The following is a 24,937-nucleotide window of genomic DNA, read 5'->3' on the forward strand; positions in this document are numbered from 1 at the left end:
CTTTTAGGAGGGCATTTTTAGACATTTGGATACCAGACTTCTTCTCACGCTTTGGGGCCCCTAGAATGCCAGGGCAGTATAAATACCCCACATGTGACCCCATTTTGGAAAGAAGACACCCCAAGGTATTCAATGAGGGGCATGGCGAGTTCATAGAAATTTTTTTTTTTGGCACAAGTTAGCGGAAATTGATATTTTTAATTTTTTTCTCACAAAGTCTCCCTTTCCGCTAACTTGGGACAAAAATTTCAATCTTTCATGGACTCAATATGCCCCTCACGGAATACCTGGGGGTGTCTTCTTTCCGAAATGGGGTCACATGTGGGGTATTTATACTGCCCTGGCATTCTAGGGGCCCTAAAGCGTGAGAAGAAGTCTGGAATATAAATGTCTAAAAAATTTTACGCATTTGGTTTCCGTGAGGGGTATGGTGAGTTCATGTGAGATTTCATTTTTTGACACAAGTTAGTGGAATATGAGACTTTGTAAGAAAAAAAAAATAATAATTCCGCTAACTTGGGCCAAAAAAATGTCTGAATGGAGCCTTACAGAGGGGTGATCAATGACAGGGGGGTGATCAATGACAGGGGGGGTGATCAATGACAGGGGGGGTAATCAATGACAGGGGGGGGATCAATGACAGGGGGGGTGATCAATGACAGGGGGGGTGATCAATGACAGGGGGGGTGATCAATGACAGGGGGGGTGATCAATGACAGGGGGGGTGATCAATGACAGGGGGGGTGATCAATGACAGGGGGGGGGATCAATGACAGGGGGGGTGATCAATGACAGGGGGGTGATCAATGACAGGGGGGGTGATCAATGACAGGGGGGTGATCAATGACAGGGGGGTGATCAATGACAGGTGGGGTGATCAATGACAGGGGGGGTGATCAATGACAGGGGGGTGATCAATGACAGGGGGGTGATCAATGACAGGTGGGGTGATCAATGACAGGGGGGTGATCAATGACAGGGGGGTGATCAGGGAGTCTATATGGGGTGATAACCACAGTCATTGATCACGCCCGTGTAAGGCTTCATTCAGACGTCCGTATGCGTTTTGCGGATCCGATCCATCTATCAGTGCATCCGTAAAAATCATGCGGACATCTGAATGGAGCTTTACAGGGGGGTAATCAATGACAGGGGGGTGATCAGGGAGTCTATATGGGGTGATCACCACAGTCATTGATCACGCCCCTGTAAGGCTTCATTCAGACGTCCGGATGCGTTTTGCGGATCCGATCCATCTATCAGTGGATCCGTAAAAATCATGCGGACATCTGAATGGAGCTTTACAGGGGGGTAATCAATGACAGGGGGGTAATCAATGACAGGGGGGTGATCAGGGAGTCTATATGGGGTGATCACCACAGTCATTGATCACGCCCCTGTAAGGCTTCATTCAGACGTCCGGATGCGTTTTGCGGATCCGATCCATCTATCAGTGGATCCGTAAAAATCATGCGGACATCTGAATGGAGCTTTACAGGGGGGTAATCAATGACAGGGGGGTAATCAATGACAGGGGGGTGATCAGGGAGTCTATATGGGGTGATCACCACAGTCATTGATCATGCCCCTGTAAGGCTTCATTCAGACGTCCGGATGCGTTTTGCGGATCCGATCCATCTATCAGTGCATCCGTAAAAATCATGCGGACATCTGAATGGAGCTTTACAGGGGGGTGATCAATGACAGGGGTGTAATCAATGACAGGGGGGTGATCAGGGAGTCTATATGGGGTGATAACCACAGTCATTGATCACGCCCCTGTAAGGCTTCATTCAGACGTCCGGATGCGTTTTGCGGATCCGATCCATCTATCAGTGCATCCGTAAAAATCATGCGGACATCTGAATGGAGCTTTACAGGGGGGTAATCAATGACAGGGGGGTAATCAATGACAGGGGGGTGATCAGGGAGTCTATATGGGGTGATCACCACAGTCATTGATCATGCCCCTGTAAGGCTTCATTCAGACGTCCGGATGCGTTTTGCGGATCCGATCCATCTATCAGTGGATCCGTAAAAATCATGCGGACATCTGAATGGAGCTTTACAGGGGGGTGATCAATGACAGGGGTGTAATCAATGACAGGGGGGTGATCAGGGAGTCTATATGGGGTGATAACCACAGTCATTGATCACGCCCCTGTAAGGCTTCATTCAGACGTCCGGATGCGTTTTGCGGATCCGATCCATCTATCAGTGCATCCGTAAAAATCATGCGGACATCTGAATGGAGCTTTACAGGGGGGTAATCAATGACAGGGGGGTGATCACCACAGTCATTGATCATGCCCCTGTAAGGCTTCATTCAGACGTCTGTATGCGTTTTGCGGATCCGATCCATCTATCAGTGCATCCGTAAAAATCATGCGGACATCTGAATGGAGCTTTACAGGGGGGTGATCAATGACAGGGGTGTAATCAATGACAGGGGGGTGATCAGGGAGTCTATATGGGGTGATCACCACAATCATTGATCATGCCCCTGTAAGGCTTCATTCAGACGTCCGGATGCGTTTTGCGGATCCGATCCATCTATCAGTGCATCCGTAAAAATCATGCGGACATCTGAATGGAGCTTTACAGGGGGGTGATCAGGGAGTCTATATGGGGTGATAACCACAGTCATTGATCATGCCCCTGTAAGGCTTCATTCAGACGTCCGGATGCGTTTTGCGGATCCGATCCATCTATCAGTGGATCCGTAAAAATCATGCGGACGTCTGAATGGAGCTTTACAGGGGGGTGATCAATGACAGGGAGGTGATCAGGGAGTCTATATGGGGTGATAACCACAGTCATTGATCACGCCCCTGTAAGGCTTCATTCAGACGTCCGGATGCGTTTTGCGGATCCGATCCATCTATCAGTGGATCCGTAAAAATCATGCGGACGTCTGAATGGAGCTTTACAGGGGGGTGATCAATGACAGGGGGGTAATCAATGACAGGGGGTGATCAGGGAGTCTATATGGGGTGATCAGGGGTGATCAGGGGCTAATAAGGGGTTAATAAGTGACGGGGGGGGGGGTGTAGTGTAGTGTAGTGGTGCTTGGTGCTACTTTACTGAGCTACCTGTGTCCTCTGGTGGTCGATCCAAACAAAGGGGACCACCAGAGGACCAGGTAGCAGGTATATTAGACGCTGTTATCAAAACAGCGTCTAATATACCTGTTAGGGGTTAAAAAAAACACATCTCCAGCCTGCCAGCGAACGATCGCCGCTGGCAGGCTGGAGATCAACTCTCTTACCTTCCGTTCCTGTGAGCGCGCGCGCCTGTGTGCGCGCGTTCACAGGAAATCTCGGCTCACGCGAGATGACGCCTATTGGCGTTAGCGTAGCCTGGGGGAGCCGCCGCAATGACGCCTTTCGGCGTTACAGTTGCGGGAAGTGGTTAAAAATCCAACCTAGCAAATAGGTCTACGCGTTTCGGATCCTCTAATACTGATCCTTACTCATGACAAGTTTATTGCTGACTGGCTAAGATTTTAAATAGCTGAAATCCCGCGGATCACAGGTAACGGCGATCAGCAGTTTCAGATCAAAAGTGTTGCGGGTGGCCGTAGAATATATCGAGGAGCCCATTTGTATAAAATTGCAACATGTACAAATACGGTGACCGCATTTAAAAGTACCCTTATGTCTTAACCAGGTAAACTTATTATTAGTATTTTTGTCGCTGTCAGAAAAAAGACTGGGACTAATCTTTTGCGCTATGGTTGGCGCACGGCGAGCAGTGCATTTAACACCACCATAGGTGATGTCAGACCATTGCTCGTCATCATTAAGGACAGATAAATGCCTTCTGACAATGCGACAAATCTGCGGATACAGAAGGGATACATTGTGCAGTCTTATCATAACACTTGTTCTGTTGTATTCTATTGTCGGATCGCGTGGCCTCCGGAAAAAAACAGACTTTCTCTAGACTTAGTAAATACATTTGCCTTTGCACGGTTAAGGGTCCAGGGAGGATATTTTCGTTCCGTAAGTCTATCGGCCACAACCTCCATCTCCTTTTTAAATGTATCATCTTTGGAGCAGTTTCGTTTGGCCCGAATAAACTCTCCCTTCGGGACATTATGCACCACATGCGGGGGATGGCAAGATGTGGCCATGACATGACTACCATCTCAGGGAGCCACTCCAAGGATTGTTTGGCAAAAATAATGAATGGCACTCCCACCATCCCATGTAGACATTTGCCATGGAGGGCGAAAATTTTGTTAAAATTACATCTGGATTGGAGAACAGTGTTACCAGCTAAGTCCCGATCCGGTGCTCTGGCGGTGGCAGGGCAGCTGGAGATGTTCTCTTCCTTTGCTTCGCCCGCCGCTGATAGTTTAGCTACTTAGTTGTGTGGTATGTGTGTGCAGTGTATTTGTGGCGTATTTCTGTATGTGTACCATGTATATGGTGTATGTATATGTAAAATGTGTCGTGACGCCGCGTGTCCGCCGTTGAGTAGGGAACCTGGAATCCCACTCCTGAGGATGAGTCTTCTATATGTGCCCCTATCTCCTGCAAATAGATGGATTCCTACAAGAAAAAAGGGTTAAGCCGTTTCGCCTGCGGCTGGGAGGCAGCTTGCTGCAGCAGAATCAGTCCCACAGGCTGCCTTTGCAGCAATCCCTTTAAATAAGCCTCACCCCCTGCTGATCACTACACTAAAATAGAGGGAATTTGCGCCTAGGAGTCATGGCGCGCCCAGAATTGCGGTGCCAATCCTCCCTCGAAGACCTGCGAGAGAAGAGTAACTTGGCAGTCTCCCAAAATTCATTTCAGTCTGGAGATAGGGAAACAGGACTATTGCGAATGCAGCTTTGGAGGTGAATGGAGCAAAAAATGCGTTCTGCTATATGGAAACATTTTCTGCTATAAATAACCTTAAAATTCTGCTCTTCTGTGTCGCCCATTGCGCCAGTATTCAGATTTAGACATGGTAATGCGCCCTCCATAATGAAATTGCATGGCAGGGATGGTCACGTGTCAATCTAAACCCAGTGGCTAGTAAAAGAATCGGAGCACAATTTAAATTTTTATGTACGGCAAGTATAAAAAATAGTATTTTTAATATGGGATGAAGAGGGTTTTCACTAAACCTGTTTATACTATAAACCACCCATTTAAAGGGGTAGTGCCCCGACACCTACTACATTCTTTTGAATAGTCGCCAGACAATGCTACATTTCCCGAAATATGTGACCACTATGTTACTAGCCAATATCTGCAACTTTCCCATCACAGCAATGACTTTACCCTCATTTTAACCACTAAAAGGGGTTGTCCAGCTTTACAGTTTTAAATTTCAACCGAACAACAAAAAAAACATACTTACCTGCCCCTTTACGCTCAATTCCAGCTCCCTTTACTGGCTGCTTGGGGACACTTCAATCCTGAGAACCGTCATTGGCTGCAGAGGCAGACTAGGGTGTGGGCTGGCCCCTCCACCTACAAACCGGATTCCAAAAAAGTTGGGACACTATACAAATCGTGAATAAAAACTGAATGCAATGATGTGGAGGTGCCAACTTCTAATATTTTATTCAGAATAGAACATAAATCACGGAACAAAAGTTTAAACTGAGAAAATTTACCATTTTAAGGGAAAAATATGTTGAATCAGAATTTCATGGTGTCAACAAATCCCAAAAAAGTTGGGACAAGGCCATTTTCACCACTGTGTGGCATCTCCCCTTCTTCTTACAACACTCAACAGACGTCTGGGGACCGAGGAGACCAGTTTCTCCAGTTTAGAAATAGGAATGCTCTCCCATTCTTGTCTAATACAGGCCTCTAACTGTCCAATCGTCTTGGGCCTTCTTTGTTGCACCTTCCTCTTTATGAGGCGCCAAATGTTCTCTATAGGTGAAAGATCTGGACTGCAGACTGGCCATTTCAGTACCCGGATCCTTCTCCTACGCAGCCATGATGTTGTGATTGATGCAGAATGTGGTCTGGCATTATCTTGTTGAAAAATGCAGGGTCTTCCCTGAAAGAGATGACGTCTGGATGGGAGCAGATGTTGTTCTAGAACCTGAATCTATTTTTCTGCATTGATGGTGCCTTTCCAGACATGCAAGCTGCCCATGCCACACGCACTCATGCAACCCCATACCATCAGAGATGCAGGCTTCTGAACTGAGCGTTGAGAACAACTTGGGTTGTCCTTGTCCTCTTTGGTCCGGATGACATGGCGTCCCAGATTTCCAAAAAGAACTTCGAATCGTGACTCGTCTGACCACAGAACAGTCTTCCATTTTGCCACACTCCATTTTAAATGATCCCTGGCCCAGTGAAAACGCCTGAGCTTGTGGATCTTGCTTAGAAATGGCTTCTTCTTTGCACTGTAGAGTTTCAGCTGGCAACGGCGGATGGCCCGGTGGATTGTGTTCACCGACAATGGTTTCTGGAAGTATTCCTGAGCCCATTCTGTGATTTCCTTTACAGTAGCATTCCTGTTTGTGGTCCAGTGTCGTTTAAGGGCCCGGAGATCACGGGCATCCAGTATGGTTTTACGGCCTTGACCCTTACGCACAGAGATTGTTCCAGATTCTCTGAATCTTCGGATGATGTTATGTACAGTTGATGATGATAGATGCAAAGTCTTTGCAATTTTTCGCTGGGTAACACCTTTCTGATATTGCTCCACTATCTTTCTGCGCAACATTGTGGGAATTGGTGATCCTCTACCCATCTTGGCTTCTGAGAGACACGGCCACTCTGAGAAGCTCTTTTTATACCCAATCATGTTGCCAATTGACCTAATTAGTGTTAATTGGTCTTCCAGCTCTTCGTTATTCTCAAATTTACTTTTTCCAGCCTCTTATTGCTACTTGTCCCAACTTTTGGGGGATTTGTTGACACCGTGAAAATTGGAATCAACGTATTTTTCCTTTAAAATGATACATTTACTCGGATTAAACGTTTGATCTGTCATCTACGTTCTATTACAAATAAAATATTGACATTTGCCATCTCCACATCATTGCATTCAGTTTTTATTCACAATTTGTTTAGTGTCCCAACTTTTTTGGAATCCGGTTTGTAGTTCCAGGAGAAGCTTCCAGTTGTTCTAGGAGTAGGAGTGTAAGGAGGGGCCTGAATCAGGAGAAACAGTATGTGCTCCTCTTCTCAGGCATTCTTTTTCAATGCTTCCGGAGACTAACAGATCCCCGTGTGTCCTCCACTACCATCACAGAGAGAGAGCGAGAAGAATTGGAAAATTCTCATGGCTACAACATGAGAGTCATAAAAGTAACCAGCATAGAACATTACAGACTTTGCTGCTGCATCGGGGAAATAAGTGAAGACACACTATGCACCCCCGATTAGTGGATTCCAAAGCTACAACATTTTAGTCAACAAGGTGATCAGCATACAGCATTCTCAGGCAATGATGCAGTGGAGGGATAACGAGTTCAGACACCCTGCAGACTGCAGGTACAATTTGACCAATCATATTATTATTGGAACCACACACCGCCGTACGGATGGCAGACATTGTGATGGATTACAATTGCTAGCTAAAGATCCCAGTGCTGGAGAGAGTAGAAATCGAAAAAAGTAATCAGAGGGCCATTGCTGTAAACTACTTGCTTAGCTTATGCTTGGTAATTCCTGGATGTACTACCACTCCTAGTTGGTGCACAGTCAATATGGCCTGGTTACTGACTCTCCTAACAGCACACGCTGCCCATTGCACCATTTCAAGCCCTGCCTTGAACCCACACGGACATTCAACATTAAGGGCACCCCCCAAACTACCATCAGGCAGGAGCTCATAACTACAGGGAGTGCCCCGAGGGAACATAGGATGCCCCTCCTTCACTGCACCGACCCCGGAGAGTGACAGATTGAGGGAGTACAACGCGACACATCATCATCAGGGCCACTACCACTCCCATCCTCTACTCCGGCTCCTCGGGGGCTCGCTGCATACGGCACAGCATGCAAAGGGGCTAAAGGGAGCTGTGCTGTAGCGGTGGGGCCCAGGCTATGTCCTCTATTTTATGCATTCTGTATAACCGCCTGCTTTGATCTGTGCATCCTCAGCTATGGGTCTATGGCACGATACGTGTGATCCCTTGGAGGGGGGGTGGGGGGTGTATTGTCATTCCCCTCGCACGGTAAAGCAATATCCTTTGACCATTTAAATGAGATGAGTTGAGTATTTAACAGGCGTCCCCGGAGATCCGCCATGCCCTGCGCTGCCCTGTAAATCGCTTCTGTCCCAGCAGTGGTTAAATGCAATTGACAAGTTATTGTAAGTGACTCCAGCGAGACGCAGCGTGGGCTCCCTGCATACATATGAGATGGTGTCATTTACAGGGCTTTACATCTCTGGAATAGTCGGGAGGCGCTGACATAAGACATGTTAATCCCTCCGGCTTCCAGAGAAATCCTCGCACGCAGCTTTCTGCTACTTGGCAAAGTGTCTTTGGAGATTTCGCCATCAGAAGCGCAAACAATTTGGCCTCTGCTGTGTGAGAATGGGTTCTGTCCTATCCGAGACACATCTGCCGATTAACCCCTCGCCTCCCAAATCTTTAATTATTCTTCTTTAATTTTAAGCCTGTATTCTAATTCCAGAAACAGTAGGGATGATATGTGACAAGCGAATACGGGCATACGTGTCGGAGAGACGGACCTCTGGGTAAGTCCCGGTTCAGATTAACTTCACAGCTTAGGCAGTATTGAAAATATTTCCGATGACTTAGGGCTCATGCACACGATTGCGTGCTGGCCCTTCCGTGCGGCGGCCGCAGACAGATCCAGACCCATTCAACTTCAATGTGTTCGTGATCTGTCCGCACCGCAAAAAAGTTTTTTTTGTGGTGCGGAAGCACGGCCAGAAAACCCACGGAAGCACTCCGTAGTGCTTCCGTGGGCTTCCGTTCCATGCCTCCGTTCCATTGCTCCCGGATTGCGGACCCATTGCAGTGAATGGGTCCGCGATGCGGGATGCACACGGCCGATGCCGTATGCGGGTCGTGTGCATGAGCCCTTACCCTGTGTTATACTCCAGAGCCAAATTCACAACTTTGTTAGGGTATTGGAGTCAGTCAGCAAGGATGTCTTCAGACACTACGCCAACAGCTTAGCTGATCTCCCAAAATGCAGACGGACGGTTAGGCACAGTGCAAACCATCAAAGCAGGGAATGCTGGGAGAGTTTGGCTTTGCAGACTGCAGAATTGTGAATGCAGCTCTGGTTTAAACTATAGGCTGTAACCTAAGAGGTTAAGGTACATTCACACATTAAAAGCCAAAAAAAAGGCTTTTAAAAACGGATACACTGTCAGTTTTTCATGGCTATTTTGCGTCCGTGTCTGCATCCATCTTCTGTCTGTCTATTCAGTTTTAACGTCCATTTTGTATCCATTTGTTAACGGCTGTTAAAAACTGATTAAATGGCTTTTTTTTTTAGACCCCAATGCCTGCAGAGCCCTCAGTATATATTATGCCCTCCCACAGTGCCCCCAGTATAAATAATGCCTGTCATAATTCCCCCAGTATCTATAATGGCCCCCTGTAATGCCCCAAGTATCTATAACAGCTCCCTTTAGGGGCCCCAGTATCTATAACGATCCCCTATAGTGCCCACAGTATCTATAATGGCCCCCTGTAGTGCCTCCAGTATGAATAATGCCCACCATATTTCCCCCAGTATCTATAATGACCCCCTGTAGTGCCTCCAGTGTCTATAATGCCAACCAGTGGCCCCAGAATATATATAATGAATATATATAATGCCCCACACACAGTGAATTATGTAGATATAATGCCCTCCATAGTGCCCATGTATATACAATGCCCCCAGACCGCACAGCAATACTGCCCTTCTTTGTGGCCCCCTGTAGTGCCTCTAGTGTCTATAATGCCCACCATAATGGCCCCAGAATACAGTCAGGTCCGTAAATATTGGGACATCGGAACAATTCTGACATTTTTGGCTCTATACACCACCACAATGGATTTGAAATGAAAAGAACAAGATGTGCTTTACCTGCAGACTGTCAGCTGTAATTTGAGGGTATTTACATCCAAATCAGGTGAACGGTGCAGGAATTACAACAGTTTGCATATGTGCCTCCTACTTGTTAAGGGACCAAAAGTAATGGGACAGAATAATCATCATAAATCAAACTTTCACTTTTTAATACTTGGTTGCAAATCCTTTGCAGTCAATGACAGCCTGAAAAGCATGGCGTGGTATTAAACAGGCAGGAAGTGCTCAGACCCACATGCAGTTGTGCATATATACAGGGGAGCAAATCCTGCACTTGTGGCCCGTTGCTAATGACGATCCCCAGCAAAAATGCATACAGTGGAGGATGCCCACAGCGGACCACAAGTACCACAATAGACATCCTACACAAGATAGCAATTATGTGGATGTAATAATCAATATAACAAAATAATAGCAAGGACAGGTGCACTCTGCAGTCTCACTAAACCCTCAAACTGATTTTAAGATTGAGAGTTTAGCCAACATGTCCTACGGTGTAGGACATGTCTGAGCCCGAGCACCGCGCCAAGGTTTCTCAAGTAGCTCGGGACCTAACACTCACCTACCTGTGCCATGTTTGCTCCCCTGTATATATATGCACAACTGCATGTGGGTTTGAGCACTTCCTGCCTGTTTAATACCATGTCATTCTTTTCAGTTTGTATATATATAGATTCCTGGAGGTGTATAAACTCCAATTTAAATGTGCCTGCTTTCCATCTACAGGCTACATTTAGGTGCACCTGTGAGGCCTGGGCCTTATCAGCCAGTATTGAGTGGGACTCGCAGACTCCTCCCTCCTCCCATTGCTAGCATGGTTACATGCTGGAGGTAACTGGTGAGTTGTCTGTGAGTCGGCCTCATGCTCCTGTAATTTTCCCACTGGCTCCTGGTATTGCCCACATGGCACAGGTAGGTGAGTGTTAGGTCCCGAGCTACTTGAGAAACCTTGGCACGGTGCTCAGGCTCAGAGATGTCCTACACCGTAGGACATGTTGGCTAATCTCTAAATTTTAAAATCAGTTTGAGGGTTTAGTAAGACTGCAGAGTGCACCTGTCTTTGCTATTATTTTGTTATGCAGTCAATTACAGCCTGAAGTCTGGAACGCATAGACATCACCAGACGCTGGGTTTCATCCCTGGTGATGCTCTGCCAGGCCTCTACTGCAACTGTCTTCAGTTCCTGCTTGTTCTTGGGGCATTTTCCATTCAATTTTGTCTTCAGCAAGTGAAATGCTCAATCGGATTCAGGTCCGGTGATTGACTTGGTCATTGCATAACATTCCACTTCTTTCCCTTAAAAAACTCTTTGGTTGCTTTTGCAGTATGCTTTGGGTCATTGTCCATCTGCACTGTGAAGCGCCGTCCAATGAGTTCTGAAGCATTTGGCTGAATATGAGCAGATAATATTGCCCGAAACACTGACTTTTGTCAGCAGTCACATCATCAATAGATACAAGAGAACCAGTTCCACTGGCAGCCATACATGCCCACGCCATGACACTACCACCACCATGCTTCACTGATGAGGTGGTATGCTTAGGATCATGAGCAGTTCCATTGGCAGCCATACATGCCCACACCATGACACTGCCACCACCATGCTTCACTGATGAGGTGGTATGCTTAGGATCATGAGCAGTTCCATTGGCAGCCATACAGGCCCACGCCATGACACTACCACCACCATGCTTCACTGATGAGGTGGTATGCTTAGGATCATGAGCAGTTCCATTGGCAGCCATACAGGCCCACGCCATGACACTACCACCACCATGCTTCACTGATGAGGTGGTATGCTTAGGATCATGAGCAGTTCCATTGGCAGCCATACATGCCCACGCCATGACACTACCACCACCATGCTTCACTGATGAGGTGGTATGCTTAGGATAATGAGCAGTTCCATTGGCAGCCATACATGCCCACGCCATGACACCTTGTATTAGGAGGAGGTGGAAGACCGCTGGACTCTTTAGTAAGGGGCTTTTGTGGTCAAGTTACCATAGCAAGCCCTATAGCTGCACCACTGCGCCAATCACTTATGGAGACGTCCAAGATGAGGACATGCCCCCGCTTCTGGCTGGAGATTATAGCAGTATCTGTAACACTGTGCCACCCGGAAAATGACTTTGAAGAAAAAGGAAAATAAATCCTGTCCCACAGCACCACTCCTGTGTACTGTTTATCCAATGTGAATGAGTATTTAATGACATAACTAAATATCACGCACAGGCGGGTAGCACCAGTCTCCATTAAAGGCACAGTGTCTGGGGAGACGTCTGGAGGTGTTAACTGCCGAAAAGTAAAGGTTAGTAAATCTACAATAAGCCCCTTAAATCATTCTACAATGTCGTAAATGTTAAAAGTCATCTGCATGTTCAGCAGGAGAAGGAAAAAGAAATGAAAGGTTACTGGCTTGTTCCCACTGTACAAGGAGCGCAGCTCTGAAGTTTACATAATAAACATCTAGGGGGAGGAAGGAGGAACACGTCTACAGTTTATGTCAATTTAAACTTTACTATAGAAAACCATTCTGTCTATGGGGAGGAAGATGAGGAGAGGAGGCACCACCAAGAAGGCTGCAGGGCAGCTACAGATAGGTGTCATCAGGGAAGACCATAGATGTTTTCTAAATTAGTTTTTAGTCCAGAGCGGAATTCATAACGTTGCTGGATGATTTTGGAAACGGTCAGCAAGCTTGTTGATGGACACACCCCAAAGCTTCTATAAGGCATCCAGACAGTTAGGTACAGTAAGGTCCTAGAATGTGCATCTTGAGCAGACTAAGGCCTCATGCACACAAACGTATTTTTTTTCCGTGTCTGTTCCGTTCCGTTTTTTTTGCAGATAGGATGCAAACCCATTCATTTCAACGGGTCCGCAAAAAAAGCGGACAGCACATCGTGTGCTGTCCGCATTCGTATGTCCGTTCTGCAGCCCCGCAAAAAAAAAATAGAACATGTCCTATTCCTGTCAGTTTTAGGCATTGTTACAATGGATCCGCAAAAAAAAACGGATGGCGCAAGGATGTCATCTGTTTTTTTTGGGCGGATCCGCAATTTGCGGACCACAAAACACACATACGATCGTGTGCATGTAGCCTAAGTGAATACACTGAACAAGCAGGGAATGTTGGAAGACCTCAGCTCTGCAGCCCATGGAATTGTGTATGAAACTGTAACAGATGTAACCGAGGATCAGTGCAGGATAAGTAATGTAATGTATGTACACAGTGACTGCACCAGCAGAATAGTGAGTGCAGCTCTGGAGTATAATGCAGGATGTAACTCAGGATCAGTCCAGGATAAGTAATGTATGTACACAGTGACTGCACCAGCAGAATAGTGAGTGCAGCTCTGGAGTATAATACAGGATGTAACTCAGGATCAGTATAGGATAAGTAATGTAATGTATGTACACAGTGACTGCACCAGCAGAATAGTGAGTGCAGCTCTGGAGTATAATGCAGGATGTAACTCGGGATCAGTACAGGAGAAGTAATGTATGTACACAGTGACTGCACCAGCAGAATAGTGAGTGCAGCTCTGGAGTATAATACAGGATGTAACTCCGGATCAGTACAGGATAAGTAATGTATGTACACAGTGACTGCACCAGCAGAATAGTGAGTGCAGCTCTGGAGTATAATACAGGATGTAACTCAGGATCAGTACAGGATAAGTAATGTATTTACACAGTGACTGCACCAGCAGAATAGTGAGTGCAGCTCTGGAGTATAATACAGGATGTAACTCAGGATCAGTATAGGATAAGTAATGTAATGTATGTACACAGTGACTGCACCAGCAGAATAGTGAGTGCAGCTCTGGAGTATAATGCAGGATGTAACTCGGGATCAGTACAGGAGAAGTAATGTATGTACACAGTGACTGCACCAGCAGAATAGTGAGTGCAGCTCTGGAGTATAATACAGGATGTAACTCCGGATCAGTACAGGATAAGTAATGTATGTACACAGTGACTGCACCAGCAGAATAGTGAGTGCAGCTCTGGAGTATAATACAGGATGTAACTCAGGATCAGTACAGGATAAGTAATGTATGTACACAATGGCCCAGATTCAAGAAGCACTTGCGCGGGAACAAGTGTGATTTGCGCCGCGCAAGTACTGATTTGCTCCTATGCAAATTTGCGGCTGATTCTGTAAACCAGTTAAGCCTGAAATGCGGCCATTTTCCCGTGCACGCAGCCTAGCTGTTCCTGCGCAATTTTGCGCGGGGTGTAAGTTGCGCCTTCATGGAATTCCCTCAGCGAATATGCAAATTAGGTACTGCCGATGATTCAGAAACATGCGCGTGTGATGCGCATCTTGCGCTGGAAGCGTGCAAGCTTTTTTCCCTGGTCAAACTTGCTCCTGTTAAAAGCAGGGGCAAGTTAGCAAAAGATGGCCAAATGTCATCTGAAGGAGCGCGCAACTTCAGCAGCACCTAGACAGACGATCTGAACAAGCAGAGCACCCACATTTTCGGGACCTCACATCTGTGCACCAACATGCCAGGGGCAGCTATGGTTCTTGATATTCTATTGACTGAGCCGACTCGTAGGATGGCACGGGAGAGGATTTACAGAGGGCGCTACAACCTTTTTCAGATGACTGAGGCCTCATGCACACGACCGTTGTGTACATCCGCGGCCGTTGTTCCGTTTTCTGTTTTTTTTCGCGGACCCATTGACTTCAGCAAAGCAGGATGAAATTCAGCAAAGAACCTGCGCAAGTCTGCTCCTATTTATTTGCTCAGTGCAAGCAGCTGAGCAGGATTTGCCCTGAAATTATGCTAGCAAACCTCTGCTGAGCCGAAAATTCCTCATTTACATAGGGGCACACCCACTTTGACTTGCACGGCCTTGCGCCCTCAGCTTTGCCTTAAACAGGAGCAAATTAAATGAACAAACGATTCCTGAATCAGGTGGCAATTTGGCAAAATTGCTCCAGCGCAGAGAAATTCAGCTGAGCGGCTGAGGTGTAAGTAATGGGCAAATCTACCTGAATCTGGGCCAATGACTGTACCAGCAGAATAGTGAGTGCAGCTCTGGAGTATAATACAGGATGTAACTCAGGATCAGTACAGGATAAGTGATGTGTATTTTTATTGTGCAGCAGTTGTGTGCGGTTCTGCTGCGATACTGCAACTATATAGAGGGACAAGAGCTATTGGAACAACTATTTGCAACGGGTGTGATATACCTGTTGCCCCAAAAACAACTGATTGAGGGGTGTGATATACCTGCTTCCACCAAATATTGATTGAGGCCTGCGAGATACCTACTTCCACAAAATACTGATGAGGCAGGGATGGTAGGGGTCAGGCAGGTGCACCAAGCCGGAGCCTAAGTGGGAAGTTGGAAAAGGTGCGTGCGATTACTTCAAAGGACGCATCAGAGTTGGTTGAGTGGCTCACTCAGCCTTCCGCTTCTGCATCCTCCTCATCCTCTGTATCTGCACCCTTCTCACTCTCTGCTGTCTGTGTACACCCCCAAAGACACCACCACCACCATATCCCCTCCACTTGAGTCAGAGGAATTATTTTCCCATCCATTCCCAGACCTTACCGATGTGCAGCCATTCTTGGCATCGAATGAGGAAGAGGAGGTAGCAACGGCCGCCACCCAGCGGTCTGACGACAGTACCCAGATCAGCCCAAGGAGGGTGGTCCCCGCTGTTGCTGCCTACTCCGAGATCTCAAATGTCAGTGGTGGTGAAGGTGACGATGATGAAGTGTCGATGGACGTCACGTGGGTGCCCACAAGATAGGAAGAGGAGGGGAGTTCAGAGGGAGAGACTGAGCAGCAGATAGGGAGGAGAAGCAGGTAGAGCTCGCAGTGCACAGGAGGCAAAAAGCAGACTGCAAATGTATCTGGAGCGAGCCATCCACCATGTACGGTCACATCTTGCGCTCCCAGGACGCCGGCACATGGCTCCGCAGTGTGGGCTTTTTTTAACGTGTCAGCTGCTGACAATAGTGTTGCCATCTGCAGCCTGTGCTGTCAACGCATAAGTCGCGGTAAGCCCAACACTCACCTAGGGACGACCGCCTTAAGAAGGCACCTGGCCTCCCATCACCGAGCCCAGTGGGAGCAACACCGCCAGAACCCACAAATTTTCGGAGATCCTTGGTATTGTCCGTGGCTGGGGGGAGGAGACCGAGACATTCTCCTGGATTATGAGCAGGAGCCAGGCCACTCCACCACTTCCAATTTAGTGCAAATGAGGGCTTTCATGCTCCAGTGTTTAAAGAGGGACCCCCGTATAAAATGCATAAAGGGCAAGGATCAGTACTGGGTGGCAATGTACTTAGACCCCCAGTACAAACACAAAATGGCGGACATGTTACCAGCATCACAGAGGGCTGACAGAATGCAGAATTTCCAGGCCTTGCTGCGAGAGATGCTGCTGTTGCGGGCGCTGGCAGAGGAATTTCCACCCACAGCGACTGCATGCATATACAAAATAACTACAGGGTGGGCCATTTATATGGATACACCTTAATAAAATGGGAATGGTTGGTGATATTAACTTCCTGTTTGTGGCACATTAGTATATGTGAGGGGGGAAACTTTTCAAGATGGGTGGTGACCATGGCGGCCATTTTGAAGTCGGCCATTTTGAATCCAACTTTTGTTTATTCAATAGGAAGAGGGTCATGTGACACATCAAACTTATTGGGAATTTCACACGAAAAACAATGGTGTGCTTGGTTTTAACGTAACTTTATTCTTCCCGGCCTGGATGATATTTGACTACCAATGGAACGTGCGGCTTTTTTTGCGATCTACTTTCCTGTGCAGCATCAACCACATTTTTTTCTATAGGCATCACAATGCAGAGTAAACTGAGGTGAGGTGAGGTAAGGAGCAAATTCAATGAGGGACCTATTCCCAATACCAAAGAGTTAAACGCATTGTATGTAAAACATTTGGCAACTCTAAAACGCATTATATGGACTTTATCATTATGATAAGTTTTGCTATTTCTCTTTATGTATTTTCTGCTCTTGGGGGCGGTGTTTTTCATATGACGTCAGTTCCTTTGTATCTTGGCGGTCTATTTAAACAAGTAGTTATTTTGTATATGCATGCAGTCTGACGAAGGCACGAAACGCGTCACTTGTATGTGACAAATATATCAAGCATCTTAAAAGCTACTTTACGTGAGTGCCGGTCCTTTCCTTATTGCTGAAGGTTTTTCAGGTTCGCCTTCCATTAAAGTCAACGGGGCACGCCGCGAACGCGTGGTTCGCGAACATTTAATGCGAAATGTTCGCGAAACGTCCCGGCCAATGTTCGTCCATCACTAACTATCACATCAGAGGTCACCCCCGTTTACATTGTCCCAGTCAGAAGGCGCTCCCACGTTATGGACGAAAAAAATTTCCATTGATGAACCCACAGACCTCCGGGCAGAGACATAAATAAAGAACTGACATATTCCTTCAAAGAGCAGATTGTAAATAGGTGTACGGAAGACACACTGTGACACTGGATCAAATGAAAGGAAACATTCAGAGAAGTTGGCAGGAAATCAGACCGCACAACATTGTTAAACAGATGGTATGTCTTGAATTCGGAGCTTTCGCGCTGTCGTGTTAGATGTTACCAAGTAAACAATTACAAACAGCCATGACTCGGGAGACGGCAGTGCCTGTATTAGGGTTCTCTTACATGAGTGCCTTTCACCCGGGCCAATGCTAAGGGAATTGGGGTCATGAGGAACACAAGTTCTATGAGAGCATGTGCAGTACACCAGGCCTGGGGTGTCTGCAAATGTGTTGTAAACAGTTGTATATCATGTATTTTATGTATTGGCCATTTCTTCCAGTAAGAGGAGGAGTGGATGGCAAAGGTTGGTAGGAACAGGGAACAGGGGTCCCCCAGGAGGGGGAGTTCGAGAGTAGCTAGAGAAGGGAGAGGAAGCACACTGCAGAACTCCTGCTCCTTCCAAAGATTCTCCAGAGAGATTAACTTAATCCTGCCTCAAGAAAATAAGTGAGAGATAAGATAGAAGGGTGATCAGCAAAATCCTGCATTTCAGGCCCTGCTGCAAAGTGAGGGACTATGGCTGAGACACCCATCACCCAAAATCACCACTAGGCTAGTTAAAATTCAAATTTGAACTTTACAGGGGACACCTATACCCACAAGTGCTAAGTTGCAGCCATATGACTTTTTGGTGGTTTTGTAGAGTTCAATGTATGAGAAGTATGCATATCCCTTTAGTAGTTTCTGCAGGGATCCAGCATTTTGGAATGTAACTTTGTCTATGCAGGAATTTGAGGTTCTACATCAGGACAACAGAGCCCCAAACACCTAGGAAGAAAATATATGGGTCATTGGAATTGAGTGCAAGCACTGCAATTCAACTCACTTTTGTCTGTTTGAGTTGAGGATATGTCTGGAAACTCAGTGGTGGGACTATCAGCCTGGAAACTCAGTGGTGGGGCTATCAGCCTGGAAACTCAGTGGTGGGGCTATCAGCCTGGAAACTCAGTGGTGGGGCTATCAGCCTGGAAACTCAGTGGTGGGGCTATCAGCCTGGAAACTCAGGGGTGGGGCTATCAGCCTGGAAACTCAGTGGAGGGGCTATCAGCCTGGAAACTCAGTGGTGGGGCTATCAGCCTGGAAACTCAGTGGTGGGGCTATCAGCCTGGAAACTCAGGGGTGGGGCTATCAGCCTGGAAACTCAGTGGAGGGGCTATCAGCCTGGAAACTCAGTGGTGGGGCTATCAGCCTGGAAACTCAGTGGTGGGGCTATCAGCCTGGAAACTCAGGGGTGGGGCTATCAGCCTGGAAACTCAGTGGTGGGGCTATCAGCCTGGAAACTTAGTGGTGGGGCTATCAGCCTGGAAACTCAGTGGTGGGGCTATCAGCCTGGAAACTTAGAGGAGGGGCTATCAGCCTGGAAACTCAGTGGTGGGGCTATCAGCCTGGAAACTCAGGGGTGGGGCTATCAGCCTGGAAACTCAGTGGTGGGGCTATCAGCCTGGAAACTCAGGGGTGGGGCTATCAGCCTGGAAACTCAGGGGTGGGGCTATCAGCCTGGAAACTCAGGGGTGGGGCTATCAGCCTGGAAACTCAGGGGTGGGGCTATCAGCCTGGAAACTCAGGGGTGGGGCTATCAGCCTGGAAACTCAGTGGTTGGGCTATCAGCCTGGAAACTCAGGGGTGGGGCTATCAACCTGGAAACTCAGTGGTGGGGCTATCAGCCTGGAAACTCAGGGGTGGGGTTATCAGGCTGGAAACTCAGGGGTGGACCGTGCATACAGCAGCCCAAATCTCTACACTAAAGAAAGTAAATGATCATTGAAATTGAGTGCAAACATTGCAATGAAACTCAATTTAGACTGAAAGTGTGCTTAGAAGTTAGGGTGGGTACATAAGCCTGGAAACTCATGGGCGGGGCTATCAGCCTGGGAAGTCAGGGGTGGGGCCATGCTAAATTTGTATAAAGAATTAGGATCTCTCTTCTCCCCTGTAGACCAGTATGAAAAATGAAACATGATGTCTCTCAACATAGGTGGTCTGCAAGGAGTTGTAGTTTTACAGAGGCTGAAGATTGGTAGGTTGGAGACTATTGTACAAGATCTGTAGACTTCCCTATTGTAATGTCAAGGGAAAAAGTGCTTTATGGAGCTTCCTCTGCCGAGCACAGCAACACTCTTCTCTACTAATAACCCCATGAAGAAGGTGAATAGACCCGGGCCCTGAGGCTCAGGTATCAACTTCTATACTGCCATATAAATGACGTTCTTGGAAGTAAGTGAACCTGTTATATCATCTGGTTAGCCTCTGTTTTTATAGCCACATAAAAGTGACATGATACCAGCTGTTAGAAGCTAAAAATATTAAATTGTAAATGTGAAGCGTTTGATGGCCAAACCTGACGGCAGCCGGGAAGACGGCGTTAATATCTGATATATCATCATTTTTTTCCTGCTCCGCCAGTGTATAAAATATGTCTTATGGGGGGAGCGCGTGATGAGATCCCTAATGATTTCCCATTTTCTACTTGTAATAGAAGTGAACGGGCCATTGAGTTCAGTGCAAAAGCGGCTAATATTCATAGGGTGAACCATTCCAATGTCGGACCGGGATTGTCATTGCCTTGACGGCAGCTTTACAGGTGTCAAGAAGGTGGAGACGAGGCCCCCACCATAGAGCAGCTTCAATGGAGTGTGCACCATATGCCATTACAGATAGATATTTCCATCCTATTAATATAAATATCTGTCCATGGAGGGGGAGAGCAGATTCCCAGCACTAGCTGGCGCGTCAGCTGCTGAAATGCATCTTATTAGGAGACTTAGGTATCCAATTGTCTTCAGATGCAGATACAAAGTATCCAAGGACAGAATGCAAGCTGATCGCATGGCCGCTGCTTCATGTTGCTAATGTATCTGAATGAACGTATTGTGAAGGATCAGCCCCAGAAAGCAACAAGAAAACCTATTGTAAGGAAGAGCTCACAGAGGCCCGAGGGAAGGAGCATAAAGGGCAACTCCGACTGTAATCATATTATCATGAGATGCATCCACATCCACCACAGACACAGCAGTTATAGTGATTAAATTGATAGAGATATGAGATAGATAGATATCTAAGATAAGACTGACAGACCCTGAGCCGGTACAGACTGAGCGCCCACAGCCGGCTCATTGAATCCGGGCGTCACCGACAGAGGTACGTGCCCGGGGAGAGCAGACTGTGCCAGCAGTGCGACCAGGAGGCCGTGGAGGATGAGGCTCATTTCCTGCTGCGGTGCCCCAAATACTCAGCAGTGAGCGAGACTGACTTCAGGAGACTGTCTGATCTCTGCCCAGACTTCACCTCCATGGAGGAGGAAGAGAGACTCTCCATACCGCTGGGGGAGAGGAGAACACAGCGGCCACAGCAGCACAATATATTACTGCCTGCCATAGACTGAGAGGAGCCTGATATACCATGGACTCCTATACCCCCACCCTGCCAATGAAGCTGATTTGATATGAGAGATAGATAGATAGATAGAACTATTCACTTCAATGGGGCCGCAAAAGATGCTCCGTGTCCTGTCCGCATCCGTTGCTCCGTTCCAAGGCCCCGCAAAAAAAATATAGCCTGTCCTATTCTTGTCTGTTTTGCGAACAAGAATAGGCATGTCTACAATGGACCTCCCATTCCGTTCCGCAAATTGCGTAAGGCACACGGGCGGCCTCCATTTTTTGCGGACCCGCGGTTTGCGGACGGCAAAAAAACTGAACGGTCGTGTGCACGAGGCCTAAATGCAGGTATTTGCCATTCAGGATATTAGGAGAGCTGTGCAGCGGGAAATGACCTCTTTACCCTTCTCCAATCCCCCTGCAGATAAATCTGCGTCCTTGGACCGAGGAAAGGAAATTCTTTATGCTGCAAGAAACCTTTAAGCAATGAATATGAAATGATAGCAGGACATCATCCGGGGGATCTGTTCCTTTCCATCTTGGGGTGGAAGACATCTGAAGGATAGGTTATGTCTCCCGAGTCAATGAGAGCGAGCAAGAGATTGGATGCAATCTGTATTAAAATAACCGCGTGCCCCCCTGTTCTGCAGAGCGGATGCTGAAGGTGGCGTATGAATAAATGATTCTTCTATATTCATATGTAGCAGAGCCGGATTTGTCCTCTAGAATCTGTTCTTATTGGGGTGCATTCACACGTATCAAAAAGTTTATGCCACAAGCAAATCTGTTGCAAAATTTTGGCGTGAATTTTTCCCTTTGCATAAGATTTAAAATTTATAGTACGTGCCAATTCACCTTTAGGGGGATGTTCACACCACAGGTATTTTGCACCAAACACCTCCCACTGGAAAATCCGCGATGCCCCTTACTGAAGCCGATTCTGCACGGAAACCATGGCAGCACGCGGATTAGAATGGGGCCGATTGGTGTGCGCGCCCACTGTATGACAAACGGCAAATCTGCGGCAGATATCCGGGGTCAGCCTGGGATTTCTGCCGTGGATTCTCTTGCAAACCCTCATTCAGCTTCAAGGATCCGCCATGTGAACACAGCTCTACGGTGTCACTTCTTGATCGGTGCCAGATTATCAAATGTTCTGGATTATCAAGCGGCCACAGTCTTGTGAGATTCCAGATTACCAGGAATCATTCCGGTTAGATGCCGGATTAAAGGCACTTCACTGCATTCTAAATGTATTACGTAAAGAAGTCTACGGGCATGAGCCGAGACTCGGAGCAGAGTCATACTGCCCTCTTTTGTGCAGCAGAATAATCTGGGAATTAGAATTATTATCTTCCTGTTTTGTTTTCTTTTTTACTGCAATTCATGACCTAATTATCCCAGTGCATTATAAAACAGAATGTGAAGCGTGCACACACTGTGTACCAATTACACCTGCGTCATGTGCAGTGATAAAGATGACGTGATTCATTCTATTGTTATAGTGTGTCCTTTACTCTAGTCACATTCAAAGCTGCATTCACATTTCTCCCTGAGCAAGGATTTTAATACAGCAAAGTGTGTTCTGCACAGGCACTGGTGCAGTAAGGACCCGAGGGAGAGGTCAGGTCCTGCAGCCTGAGAGCCAACAGGAAATCTGTGTAATTCTAAAAACCATAGGGGCAGGGGTCTACACAGACCTCATTGGACTCCAGAGCAAAACGTAGTATGGGGCCCCCTGCTCCACCCAGTTTCCCACTATGCGTGCGTCAAACACTCCCAGGAAATGCAGAATGCAAAGCGCAACATCCCAGATTTCTAATGTATTTACGTTTTATTTTTATTATTTATTTATTTTTATTTATTTATTATTTTCTACTTTAAGTGGATGGAATTTTAATAAAAAAAAAAAATTGCAGTAAAAAAGTCAACCCCTGCCTCATCCATTTTATCCAAATTCGATGTCAGCAAAATAGAAATAGGGAATTCATTCTCACCTCCATATTTCTCCAGGAAAATCTCCAGATTCCCATCTATTACAAAACTATCAGCCTGAAGCCGCCACTAGGGGGAGCTCAATACATAGGAATTTATGTAGTTATCATTGAAATGGAAGCTGTAATCATTTCTTTGCACTCTGCTCCCCCTTGTCGTGGCAGCATGAAAATTTAGTGTTTTCACATCAGAAATAGAAATTCAGCTCTGAGACCCCAAAGTAGTCTGATTTTGTTTAACGTATGACACTCTATAGGAGGATTATAATGGACCTGGGGCAACCCAAACCACCCATCACATCACAGACACTCAGTTCCATGAGGCAGTGCTAACCATCCAGACAGGTTCAGAACCTCCACCACACCACAGACCTATCCTCCAGCCTCCTCAGCTACCTACTTGCTGACAAGCCTTCCACTGACCCGACTGAATCCAGCTGACTGTATTAAAGGCACCGCAGAGGCAGGAGCAGGAAGAGAAGAGGCCCCTGCCATCCTATAATGGGTGAGCTAAGTGTCCATTATATTACAGTCATCTCAGTATAATTATCTTCAGCTGTAGCAGAGCTGGGTTTTGACAATTTGAGAATAAATAGGCTTAAGCAGGCTAAGCGAATAAATATATTTTCTAAATGTGATGGAAATTATAAAACAGACAAATCACATACAGAGTAATAAAAGTAAATAGCAATCACTTGCTTCTGTCACGGAAGGTGTTGCAGAAAGCTGGAACTTATAAATAAACATCCTACTGGCTTGATCCCAAACTAAGAAGAATATGGGTGAGCCCTATAAAACCCCTAGAGATCTCCCTGACTGCTATGCCCATGCAAAGATCCCCATGCTAGACAATTGCATGTCCACGTACCCTACACTATCCGACACCCAAAAACCCTATAATAGTGAGGGGACACGACCACCGGCTCCCTGCACTTAATACGGACGGAGTCAGGGTCACCCACAATCAAGCCAGCAAGGAAACACAAATAAAGGAAACAGACTTATCTGAGGAATCAGCAGTAGCAGCCTCCAGCAGTGAGCAACCCATCCAGGAAGTAGTATAAACCGCAAAGTGGGGCCGTATGGGAGGGAATATAAAGGGAGACAATCAGTGCAAATAGATGACAGCTGGGAGAAGGAAAGGAGATGACAAAGTGAAACCAAAACAAAGAACTTCATGCAAGAGGTAGCGAAGAACCTTCTCACAGAGATGGCGATGACAGCTTCCATCTCAAAGGCCAGGACTCCTGTCGCCATGTCGTAGCACAAGGCCGACACCCCATGGTTATACGAGAGAGACAGCGACCTTACAACGTCCTATCTGGGTGATGTTCTCAGAGGAGTTCCAATAATCTTTGTGCAAAAAGGTTTAGAACTTTCAGCCCCTTCTCCTAAGGATGTCCAGTGTGCAACACACATGTCTGAGATAATCACTCAGGCATGTGGCCTCCTCTGCACAATGAGGGGTTTGTACACGTCTAACTATCTATAACTCACTACATTACAAAGAATATAGAAGGCGATGTAATAATTAAAGGGGACAGAACCAGTCAGTACTTAATTATGTAAAATACTTTTACAACACACCAGGATTCGAAAAACATGGCTGCTTCCTTCCAAAAACAGCACCAACCCTGTCCATGGGTTGTGTGCTGTATTGCAGCTCTGCCCCCGTTGACTCCAATGGAGGTGATCTGCAGTACGATCTGCAACCCATGGGCAAGGGTGATGCTGTTTTTGGATGGAAGCAGCCGTGTTTTTCCAATCCTGGACAACTCCGTCCTATTTTTATGTCACAAGTAAAACACTTTTTCCATGTCAGAACTACGTCCAGCACTGTCTCAGACAGGGGCCCCTGAGGACGGCTAGTCTTGGGTATTGGGGGAATGAAAGGACGAGAAGCAGAATCGTCGTTTTAGTGTCAGGTTTGAGCAAAACGGGAAGGTGAATGTGGCAAAGATATGGAAAACCGTGTGTG

The sequence above is a fragment of the Bufo bufo genome, chromosome 10 (assembly GCF_905171765.1).
Source record: "Bufo bufo chromosome 10, aBufBuf1.1, whole genome shotgun sequence".
NCBI classification, from domain to species: domain Eukaryota; kingdom Metazoa; phylum Chordata; class Amphibia; order Anura; family Bufonidae; genus Bufo; species Bufo bufo.